This window comes from Misgurnus anguillicaudatus, unplaced genomic scaffold (genome assembly GCF_027580225.2).
Source record: "Misgurnus anguillicaudatus unplaced genomic scaffold, ASM2758022v2 HiC_scaffold_34, whole genome shotgun sequence".
Classification (NCBI taxonomy): Eukaryota; Metazoa; Chordata; class Actinopteri; order Cypriniformes; family Cobitidae; genus Misgurnus; species Misgurnus anguillicaudatus.
In genome coordinates, this window is record NW_027395284.1 from 4420260 (window position 1) to 4432433 (window position 12174).

At 35.7% G+C, this 12174-nt stretch overlaps 2 long non-coding RNA genes across 3 annotated transcripts in view; one reads left to right on the plus strand and one right to left on the minus strand.

Annotated features, from left to right (window-relative positions):
• LOC141363413 (uncharacterized) overlaps window positions 1-12174 on the minus strand; it is a 418471-nt gene that overhangs the window by 19748 nt on the left and 386549 nt on the right. The window lies entirely within an intron of this gene.
• On the plus strand, window positions 3221-3962 carry LOC141363409 (uncharacterized). 2 transcript variants are annotated; one of them, XR_012368915.1, is made up of 3 exons: window positions 3221-3531; window positions 3631-3674; window positions 3876-3962. It is a non-coding gene; the product is annotated as an uncharacterized lncRNA (long non-coding RNA). The 2 variants fall into 2 exon arrangements; XR_012368914.1 differs by having other exon boundaries at window positions 3221-3674.

The following is a 12174-nucleotide window of genomic DNA, read 5'->3' on the forward strand; positions in this document are numbered from 1 at the left end:
AGATCACCCATAACAAAAGGCTATTTAAAAAAAAAAAACAGTTACAGAAGATGTTAAGTATCATGTATACAGTAGATCCTTAATGTCCTTGTTTATAAACACTTAACTTAAAACTTTAAATCACAATAACTATACATGTACTTCACACTTATACATGTACTGCAGCACAGTGATGTTGTGATTGTCCAGTATTTGAAATAAGAAGTTAAAGGTTTATTTGGTTAATGAGTAATTTTCTTTCTTCAAACCCACAGGTGTCTACACATGGTCAGCCACAGTCACAAATCTTGCACTCTGTCACAAAAAGAAAAAGCCAGGTATGTAAATAATGTTTGTAGAGTAATTGAAGAGTTTGGTTCCAAAACGCGATAAACGCCATTTTTGAAAAAAATGAGTTACTGCCAAAATCAGTATTATATCAGGTCAGTAGTTAAAAGTAAATAATTAATTTTACGCAAAATCCAATATCCGCCGTGTTATTCTGTCATCTTTTCTCCCTTTTTTCCCAAAATGCGATAAACGCCACTGCTCCTTTTTTACAGAACGCAATAAATCCATTTCTGATATTACAGCCCACCAGTCACGCAATGTAAACAAACAATGGCGGACGCGCTGAGTCCACGGAGTCCTAGTTTCCTCATCTACTTTGTACTTCGTGATCAACAAACAAAACAAAATAATACTTTAATTGCATCGCTAAACCTGTGATGGTTTTCTGTGATGGGAAAGAAACGTAAGCCATCAGCATCTAATATTTTCCCTGAGAGGCACTCGGGAGAGGGGTGCTTGTTCTCCCGACAGCATCAAGCTTCTCATGCTAACACATTGACCCCAGAGGATCTTATGAAAAACTTTACATTATTTTACTCAAAGTCAACGAAAATCGAGCAGGACCAAAAACATTTTACAGCTGATCTCTGTGAAAGACGTTAAGCGAGGACGTCAAGTAACCGCAATGACAGTGACCTTAATATGACAAAGTAAGTGTTTTGATTAATGACATTAATGTTTATATTTTTAATTAGTGTGTACAACTAGTCAACTAAATGAATATAACATGGCAAAGATGAATGCACATTTATATAGGCTATTGATTCAATAGATTTATAGCATTTTGAATAAAAACTTGTCATGGATTTATTGCATTTTGTGGAAAAAATAATCCGTTTTTATAATAAATCTTTGAAAATCAACTTATGGATTTGAATTTTTTATGTTTTTATAACCTAAAGATGCTATGTGAAAGTTTGTAACAGAAAATAGTTGTTTTCATCTTGTCACTTTCTTGGTATAGAAAACACGTTTTTACCAAAATTTGTCAAAATGGATTTATTGCGTTTTGGAACCAAACTCTTCAATTATTGGTGGTATTTAAATGTATCTGTTTTACAGATGGATTAACACACTACACTTGTGTTAAATCTGTGCTATATAAATAAACCTTGAGTTGACTTGATCTGTTTTGTCCACTTTCGACCACTTCATCCTAATTACTGTGAGAAACTGACCGAGTCCCTCTGCTTTCGTTTAAAAGTGAGCGGGAGAATTGGCGGGTTTAAATTGACGCAAACTAATATTATGTCAAAGTCGCTGCTTGTGGTGTTAGTAAACATGCTGCACAGTGTTTTGTACATGTTTATGTAAGAGCTTTCTCTGATATTTCAGAGCCATTGATGAAATAAGCTTGCACAACTTTTACATGCTCACAAAATGAAAGCCTACCTCTGAATGTGGTCGAAAGTGGATGAGCCCAAAACGTTTTGAACACTGTTTAAACCTGTGTTTAGTCTAGTCCACTTGTAATCCGATCGACTAGAATGCATCTTAATCTTAGTGCATATAGCTGCATTCAGACTAGCAGTGACTAGCGCAGAGAGACGCGATCTCATTAATTTCAATGCCAGCTCGATGACACGAGTGACAGTGACCTTTGGCGACCAGATTGGGCATGTCCAGCCGAACGACAAATTTAAGAAAAGTTTAAAGCCTCATACATATTACGTGTGACTTTGTTACTGTGCCGCTCGTCTCTTTCAAATAGGTCGTTAGGGGAGTATCTAAATCTAGTTGTCATAAACAAATGATTAACGTCCACTCCAGTAACTGATTACAGATGGATGACAGGAACTCAACTGCTTTGCTCTCATTGGTAGTCACTTCAGAAAGTAGCTCATCATTTGTATAAAGTTAAACTTTTCTCAACCTTGTCTCAAATTTGACACACCCATTCAGAAGCCAACGGTCATTGTCAGTCGTGTCGCCAGAAGTCACCAAGCTTCCATTGAAATAAATGAAATCGCGTCGCACTGCTACTGCTAGTCTGAATGCAGCTTAACTTTGTGCAAATGATGAGTGATTTTCTGGAGCAACTACCAGTGAGAGCGAAGCAGTGGAGTTCATGTCATCCGTCTCTTATCAGTTACTGGAGTGGATGTTACTCATTTGTTTATGACAACCAGATTTAGAAACACCCCCAAACGACCTCTTGAAGAGACGAGCGACAAAATCGCTTATGTGAATGTACCTTTAGTCTTTTCACTTGTCAGGGCACCGGCAATCAAGTCTATTCCACTAGAGCAGTGTTCTTCAACCCTGCTCCTGGAGGACCCCCTTCCAGAAAGTTTTAGATGTCTCCATATTTAAAACACCTGAACCAACTCATCAGCCTCCTTCCAGAATGTCTTCCTAACAAGCTGATAAGTTAAAACAGGTGTGTTGATTAAGGAGACATCTAAAACATTCTGGAAGGAGGTCCTCCAGGACCAGGGTTGAAGAACACTGCACTAGAGTAATGCCTTAATAAATTCAACTGCGTTCCACATTTTAGTTGCTGCTTCCTCAAATCCGTTTCACTTGTCTAATTTAGAGTCCCTATAAATTAAACTCCATTTTGTTTTTGTTTTTACTACTTTGCATGATGCACTTCCACAACACGCTAAACAAAGCTTTTAGGTTATAAAAGCATTTTTTTAATATTAAAATGCACCAGAATACAAGAAAATGGTATCTACCCCAGTAAATATTTTAGACCCACCCACATTTTTTTGTTTCTGATGCCCATGTTTAGTACCAGACACACATTACAACTAAGCATTTTGTCGTCTTTTTATTAATGAGTTTTTTCTTAGTGGATATATGACTGGACTGTAATCTTTTATCCTACAGGTGGACCAAAGCTTATGCCTGATAAGAAAAAAGCTTAAAAGGAGTAAGTGTACGTAAACATTGATGCTTTTATCAGTGTGTTGACATTGCTATTTTACCCCTGGTTATTTGTTATAGTTCTATTGCTTATTTTTCTAACTACTTACAACAGTCACAAAGGTTAGACAGTCATAAAAGAAATGCATAGTGTAGACCATATGCAGAGTCTAATATAGGATTCAAATACTTCCTTGTGGGTAATAAATAACATTGACATCATAATTGTTAGGTAGATACTTTCTGTTTTTAGTCTTTTTGAATTGCAGGCTAAGAAGGAACAGAAAAATCCATGATCAGATGCTGTAAATATCAACAGTGACCCACTGTGTTAGTTAAACTTAATGCCTATAGCCAAACATAATCTAAACATCATGCTAAAAATGAAATTCATCTGTTTGCTTTTTTGTTTTGTTGTTTCCTTAATAGGGCAAAGCAGACATTTTGGTGGACTGGGAGCCCTGTCCAGTATGGTATGTAATCTTCTGTTTGCTTGCTTTATCAATTAATGCATGCATCATTTATTTATTTATTTATTCACTTTAACTTTGTTTGTTTTTTATTTGGCTACAATAATTTTCTTATCTGAACTGTTTCACAAATGACAAAAAAGAAACTTATATTTATAAAAGACATGTTATAATTTGTGCTCCACACTTTCTCTTCTGTTTTAGTGATGAGATTTGGACCCATCCCTGGCAGCCAAAGGATTCTCTCCAAATTAATTAAAATAATTAAATAAAAATTGTATTACACTAAAATTCCATTTTGGTTTCTGACTATTTATTACATTTTTCTGTGCTGCATTTGAAGTCATATTTTCCTTCTGTAGTGGTAAAAGGTGGAAATGTTCAAGAAATTCAAGAAATGTGACGCATGGAGTTTCTTTATTCTTTATTCACCAGGAGCTTGAGCATTGCTATTCACCTCTTCATCACCACCACCACCAGTGTTTAGACTCCAATTGAGGATTCCTTTATATATCATGCATTTCTCTGCACCTACATGTGGTCAATTTGCCAAAGGCTGCATCATTTAAATTTGTTGTGCATCTCAATAATGCATTTGTTTGATCACTCTTTAAGCTTCTAGTAAATAACTAAGCAATAAATAAGCGTTTGGTCTCTTTTACCTGTATCTTTGTGAAGAGCCACAAATATTGCAAAAGATAATCCTTTTTGTTTTTACTATTCCATACATCATATTAATTCCAAACACAATATGACGGTGACATGGTTATGAAAAAGTAGAACAAAGAAATAACTTTGCCTTAGGTTGTTTTAAGTGGATGGTTTTGAAATGCCAATTAGAGATAATACTTATAAATATAGGCCACTTATCTGAATCACTATTATATACTAGCATTAAACCGTTTTTGTCACTAGTTAACAACTATTGTGAACTGAAAGTCTTTGTCTGGAGAGTAGACATTGCAGCTTTTGAAAGTATTTACTGTTTAATATAAGATCGCTATTTGAAGTGTACAGTACACCCGCCGACATTGACCTTGAATTCAGTTCGTAGGCTACTAGCTAAACTACCCCGAATGAACTGACATACTGCCGTGTTTTTCAACATGAACATGTAAATACAAAATAATAATTTATGTTTCGGCTGTTCAAACTAAAATATCGATGATTTATAAATAGTAAATCTGTATAACCATATTCACGCTTTGAAAACCGGAAGAACTACAAGTATTATGGCTGATTTGTACGCTTTGTACGAAGCTCTATGGCGCGTTACTCTGGATGTTGTAGTTTATAAGCACATTGGAGAAGGCTGAACGCTCTACAATATCACCAATAAACTGTCGTCCTCGCTATATAGTATATGTATGTTTTACCTGTAGTAGGTTATTGAAACGCATAGTATAAATACATTTTATAGCCCTAACCCTAATTCAAGTCTGAAGAACTTCAAATATGGACACCGATTTGCATGCTTAGTAAAAAGTTCAAGGGCGTGTCTCTGCTGGGAATTGTAGTCTTTAAATACATTGGTATATTCACCATATTTAGAAAGTGGTAATATAAAACTGATGGTACTTCTAGGGGTTTTAAGGGGTGGGGAAAACATTAGTGTTGTCAGATTTTAAAAGTCTAATTGTTAAATGGGTGAAAATTGCTTATGGGCTATTTGTACTGCACTTTTGGATGGTGTCCATTAGTGACTATACTCATGTGATAAGTGAGGTCCAGAACTGTGTATAACTATTGGTCTCACATCTGTAGACATTCTTGTTGCTGGATTATAAGCTTTCAACAATGGTAAAATGTTAAGGTTCAAGGGTCAGAATTTAGAAAGCATGAGTCATGTAGAATCTTTACACTCACATATGTTACTCCCCAGGTCAAGACCTTTCCAAGGATGCATTTGGTATAGCTCTATAATAAAATGTTTTTTTTTCCTCATTTCACTGATTCAAGCTGTCCCTGGCCTAGTTCAGAGAGCACTTCGAAGGCCTATTATATACACAAATAAACACAAAGCTTCATTTTTATTTAGTTATTTTATGTAGAAATAGTGCCCAAATTAGTTTGAGTTCTTCAATATGTTTAGTCGTGTGACAAAGTTTTAATTCTCATAATTTCTTGGACATGACTTTGCATGCATAGCTTCACAGAATCCTTTGAAAAGAAACTATTTGACATGGCCTGAATTATTACCTTATTTGGATAATGACATCCAAGATCTATGTTGTCTGCCTTAACCAGTGGTTTTCAATCTTGTCCCAGGTGACCCACGGCTATGCATAATTTCTAGGTCTATCTTAACTGACAAACCAATTTCTGTTTATGGATCTCTCCATAATCTCAGAGCTGATGATCTGAAACCCAGGTGATCCACTCCTCTGCACATTTTGCATGTCTCCCTTATCTGATTTAGATCATCATTAAGGGAGAGATCCATTTACAAATCTGGGTTCTGGGTGTGTCAGTTAAGGAAAACATACAAAATATGCAGAGCTGTGGGTCCTACTGATCTAGTTTGAGCTCTACCACTGCTAGAACACTTCTGCTAGAATCATTACATCATCAAATATAAGCAAAAGCAAGCGGTTTGAAGATAAGTAAAATATATGCCTTAAAGGAAGCGTCACCAGTCTTGCTCCTGGAGGGCTAGTGTCTTTGCAGAGTTTAGCTCCAGCCCTTCAGGTGTGTTTGATTAGGGTTGGGGCTAAACTCTGCAGAGACACCGAGCCATCAGGAGCAGGATTGTTGACCCCTGCCTTAAAGCATGGGTCCCCAACCTTTTTGTGAGCAAGGGCTACCACAATGGATAAAACAATTCTGCAGGGCCACTTTTTTTAAAATAGTCTACTAAAAACTTTTTTGTATTACTTGATTTTTATTTTATTTTACTTGTTAATGTTTTATAATAGTTTAAAATGTTAACGTACATAAAAGAAGCCAAGCTAATATAAAAATATGTAATAAATAAATAGTCCTGTTTAATAAATTAATTAAAAACAGGCTATTAGTAGAGTGTGCTTTGACAATTCACAAGGCAACCTTGTTGGAGACCAATGCATGCATTAAAGCAGGAGTGGGCATTCCTGGTCCTGGAGGGCTACTGTCCTGCAAAGTTTAGCTCCAACCATAATCAAACACACCTGAAAAACCCTAATCAAAGGCTGCAATCAAAGGTTTGATTAAGGTTGGCGCTAAACTTTGCAGGACAGTAGCCCTCCAGGACCAGGAATGCCCACCCCTGCTTTAAAGTAATGCATTTATTGTATAATGCAGTCTGTTGTCAAATTAACCAAGATCGCCCATATAAATACGCATAATCACATTTTGTTTTTAACTAACAATGTATGAACAAGTAAAAACATAATATGTTCATGTTTAGAAACACTTTATTTTTTGTCTTTCACAATAAAAGCAGTGAAAATACATGAAATGCAAATTTGTCAATCAAGCCATAAGGCTGAATTTAATAACACTAAACTGTTAAGTACACTTGAAAACAACCAGCAGAACAGGGGAATAAAGTTATCTATCAAATGTAGTAATACACAATATAAGTATAATCATAAAATATAAATGTAGTGTATTTTTCTTTTGCATACTATAGTGCTTAATGTACAGTGTGCTTATAAGAACAGAACTGATAGTGACAGACACATGGCCAACAAATTATCCATCTTTAAGAAAGAATTTATGATGTTTATCTTCAATGGTGCACAACAGTTATATCCTATAATACACTCAATCAAGTAGAGTTTTCACAGTTTGGCCTAAATGTGGTAATAAAGGTCAAAAGGTCAGCAAAGTCATCCTGATGAATGTGCTTACAATATTTCATACCAACTTACCCGTTATAAAACTTTTACTTTATTATCAATGATTATTCTGATTGGTTGAGCTCTGTTCAAAGCCATTGTAAAACACACCAATGACCTTACTGCATAACATCGATATTACTGCACCAATGCAAGTACATAAACACAATAAAGCACAAAAAGCAGTGTTTTAACATTGAGTTTGTGATGTGGCTAACAATGCCCATTAGCAACTTTAAAAACACAAATTATGAATACACTAGCCAAATATAACATCAGTTCAATTATTACATCTGATAATATCATACGATTGTTACACCTATATTGAGATGTTTGTGCATATTTAAGGAGCATCAACGTGCTAAATAACATGCTTGATAATCTAGACACAGGTTGAACATTTCAACAATATAGGATGCATACAGATAATAATGTAGTTAGCATACTAACACTACACAGATATATGCCAAGTCCATTTCCTTAAACGCAGTCCTTTGTGCAGTTTCTATCTGGGAAAGCAAGAGGTAGAAAAAGAATGTTAAGTTCAGCTGTTTTAGGTGTGTAAAGCATTATTAATTACACAAAAATGTGATTTCATGTAAAAATAATGGGGAAATTCCATCAATGCAGCTAAGGAAAGCTGTGCTCACTTGAAAAAGCCTTGCTTAAATTAACATTGTCAGTGAAATGGCTTGAGCCTACAGTTAAAGTCAGTGTAATATAGCAATTACAAGTCCATGTTGACTTTAACCGAGCCAGAATAGGTATATAGTGTGCTCGTGCACATAAGGTGCCCTGAAGAGTTAAGTACATTTAACGTTTTTAGTCAAACAGACACAGCTGTTCCTCAAACAAATAAACGAATTGTTCCCCACTTTCTTTCGTCCAAAACTTGAACCAGCCAATAGTTGACTTAGTTGAATAGTCACTTGACCAGTTGACTCTGTTACAAGCTGACTGTGTGTTGAAACCTTCTAAAACCAGAAGCTGGCGAATTGACAAGCTGTGTTGCAGCAACCCCATTAGCTGGCTTGAGTAGAGCTGAGATGAGCCAGTTCATGTTGCTGCAACTTCCCCCTGTAACTTTTAAAACAGCTTGGTCTTGTTGTGAATCTTTGATCTGAACTGGGCTTAAGCCACAGTAATGGAACAGAACTCCCACTTAAATTTGTGAGACTTATCAAAAATCTTTTCCTTTATCCACTTTGATGGAATAGCCTCTGGTCAATTTTTGAGAACAAACATACATACAAATAAATAAATAAATAAATAAAATACCTAAATTATGTTTTCATCCTCGCTGGTATCTGGACTGCTGAGGTCACTTTGATCTTCTTCTTCAACATGTAGAAGGACAGAGACCTCAAGACCTAATGCAGTCTTGTATTGTTGAAGGACGACTTGCAACCCTTCTGACACCACTGACGATCTTCTTCTTAAGAGACAGCAAACTCCTTCATTTCCCTTGTCTAAAATACAAATGAGATTACATTAAAGACAAACTAACTTGATATTAACTTTGCTTTTTGAGGCCAAAAAACTTCAATAGAATAAAACAATTTCACCCATTTAAATCTACATACAAGAATGGCTGTCATTTTTCTGTGCATTGTTGCAATGGTACCCGGCTAGATGATTCTATATAAACCGAGGCAACATGATGGATCACTGAGGTAATTTAATGCAGAAAGACCAAAACCAGAAAAAAAACACATTTTGTGTTTCAGCCAATGTCTGATAGGTCCTTTTGGTTAACCGTTTTCATCTTCAATATAGTTGTGCTTAAGTACACAGCAAAATTGGACAGTAAAAATTTCAGTTTTAAACATTTCTGACTTGAATTGAACACCTAAAGAGTAAATTTAACATATTCAGAGTAAATTGTTGTTCAGAGTTGGAGTTAATTGACAGAGTTAATAATGCCAGTTTCCTTACTATGCGTTCACACCGCCACCGACGAGAGCGTTAATGTGGCCGGAAGTCAGAGAAAACATTCGGCGGCAACCAATCAGAAGGTGGAAAAGGATTCTGTAGAACGTATTCGAGTGTCCGCTACTCTTTTTCTATAGCGTTGTTTGCAGGGCAGCCAGAGTGTTTTTTTTAGCAGTCTCCATCAGCGTTGTGAACGTACAGTTAGAGATGCAATTACAGTCCACCCACACATTTCAGTCTTCCGTTTGGGCTGGTCCCCTGTCATTTAGTGAAACTAAATTATTTAAACTCATTTTTAATGCTTCGATTTTAACTGTAATGAACTTTTATAAACTTTTTGTGTTTGTTGTCCTTCAACCCTAGTTAAACTAACACTGCTGGGTTATATATATATATATATATATATATATATATATATATATATATATATATATATATATATATATATATATATATATATATATATATATATATATATATATATATATATATATATATATATATATATATATATATATATAGTCCCAATATTAAAGTGTGTTAAAAAGTAACACTGATGAAGATCTGCAATCTTTTACTTTATTCTCTCTATCACCATCTCTGTGTTATGTGTTATTTTCTTAACCCAGGTTTAGATGTTGACTGTTTCCTTTAAAGCACACACTCCAAAATGGCATGTTTTTGCTCGCACTTACAAAGTGGCAATTTTAACATGCTATAATAAATTATCTGTGGTGTACTTTAAGCTAAAACTTCACATTTGTAATCTGGGGACACCAAACATTTATTTTACACAATAAAAAATGTCGTAATGTGACCCCTTTAACACTTTTGTGAGTTAAAGAAACTGGCATTGTGTTAAATATTTAACTGTGTTTAACTAGTACTACCTAAATCACAGTCTAGCAAAGCCGTATTTGTTGTGAACAACTATAATGCCTATTTTATTATGTACAAGCCAAATGACCATGGTAAACAGAGCAATAACCGTTCTACTCCATCCAAGTTCAGAGACTGAGGGTGACTTCTTTATTCAAACTTTGAATGGACAGGATTTTTATTTAACTTACCCTCCTCAGCCATCTTGTTCTTGAGAGCCACTGCCAGGCTCTGCACACATGTGTAGTCTTGTGCCATCTCCAACACCACAATGCCCCTTTCCTCTTGCAGTCACATTGTCAACATCACTTGGTCATGCAATCGTTTCTTGACTGAAATGTTTGCTAAGAATCAATAACAGTTATATGTTAATTTGAGACAATATTGCATAATAGCATTATGCATACTTTTTACAAACTGATACATAATAAGCAAACACCAATAAATTAAATGAATATTTTAACACTGACTATGTTGCATGCTTTTGTTCAGAATACTCTATAAAGCAAAACTGTAAATAAATTCTTGACATACCACTGCCATTAAGGTCACACGGCCATATCTGAGACACACTGCTCTCTCCAGTGAGGGAATGCTCCACCAAAGCTAGGTCAATGATGTTTGTGGCAGAGTCTAGTACAAGATCATTGTATTTCTGTATCTCCTGAAGAAGGAGCTTTTTGTCCTCTGCCAGCTTACTTCGAAGGCGGTGGCGAAGCATGCTGCTGTGTAGAAAGACATGTACAGGGGTTTGTGAACTGTTCACCAAGAAAAAAATGTTACAAGCAAAAGGGAAAGCAGCAATTGAATTTTATGCAAAAATTACAATTTAGATTGACAAAGAGGTAACTGAAAGATCCATTTAGGGGAGGAAGCTTTGTCCACTCCTGCTCCTGGAGGGCCGGTGTCTCTGCAGAGTTTTATTCCAACCCTAATCAAACACACCTGATCCAGCTAATCAAGGTCTTACTAGGCAGACTAGATACTTTGAGGCAGGTGTGTTGAGGGAAGTTTTAGCTAAACTCTGCAGGACACAGGCCCTCCAGGACCGACTTTGGACACCCCTGTCTTAGGAGGTTAAGAAATAGATGATAAGCCTACCATATTTGGCACTTGTTTAATATCAAACTGAAAAATTCAGATAGTAGTGGGAAGAATATTGGTCTCGCTTACCACCAGCTGCCCATTCTTTCACATCAGAAAGCCATTGTGACGGCACTTCATCTTTGCAATGTAGCTTTGTTTTTAGTTCTGCTAGCCTTGCAGTCTCGTGCTGGATGTCTGTTATTCAATAATCAGGATTGTTGTACATTGTACAATTAACATCAGGCAAAATGCACACAACAACTAAAAGACACACAAAACATTTATATATATATAAAAAAAAAACTTACTTTCACATATATTGTGGAAAGTGCCTGATGTAGAGAGATACTTTTTTTATGGTTCCAGCCCATTGCATGCAATGTAAGCATGTCCACCGGTGCTGTTGAAAGAAAATAATGAGGGTATGATGCTCAATATAAAAAGTATGCAAAAATCTTACAAACACTCTGATCACCTGCTTTGGACATATATTTGGTTGTACGGGCACAACGTGAAAGGTAGCTGTTCACTTGCTCCACTCACCGGTGGTTGTCCCTGTTCCTTCCTGGTTCCTACCACTTCATTTAATCTGTGAATAAATGGTGGAAGACTAATTTAAGAATTCAAGACTAATTCAATTCAAATACATTTTATTTATATAGCCCAATATCACATTTGTCCTCAAAGGGCTTTTACAACCTGTACAAGAAATGGTTATGCCAAAAAGAATCTAAATAGTGTAGTCAAGCCATTAACTTCTATTTCTTATGAATGTACATTACACATGT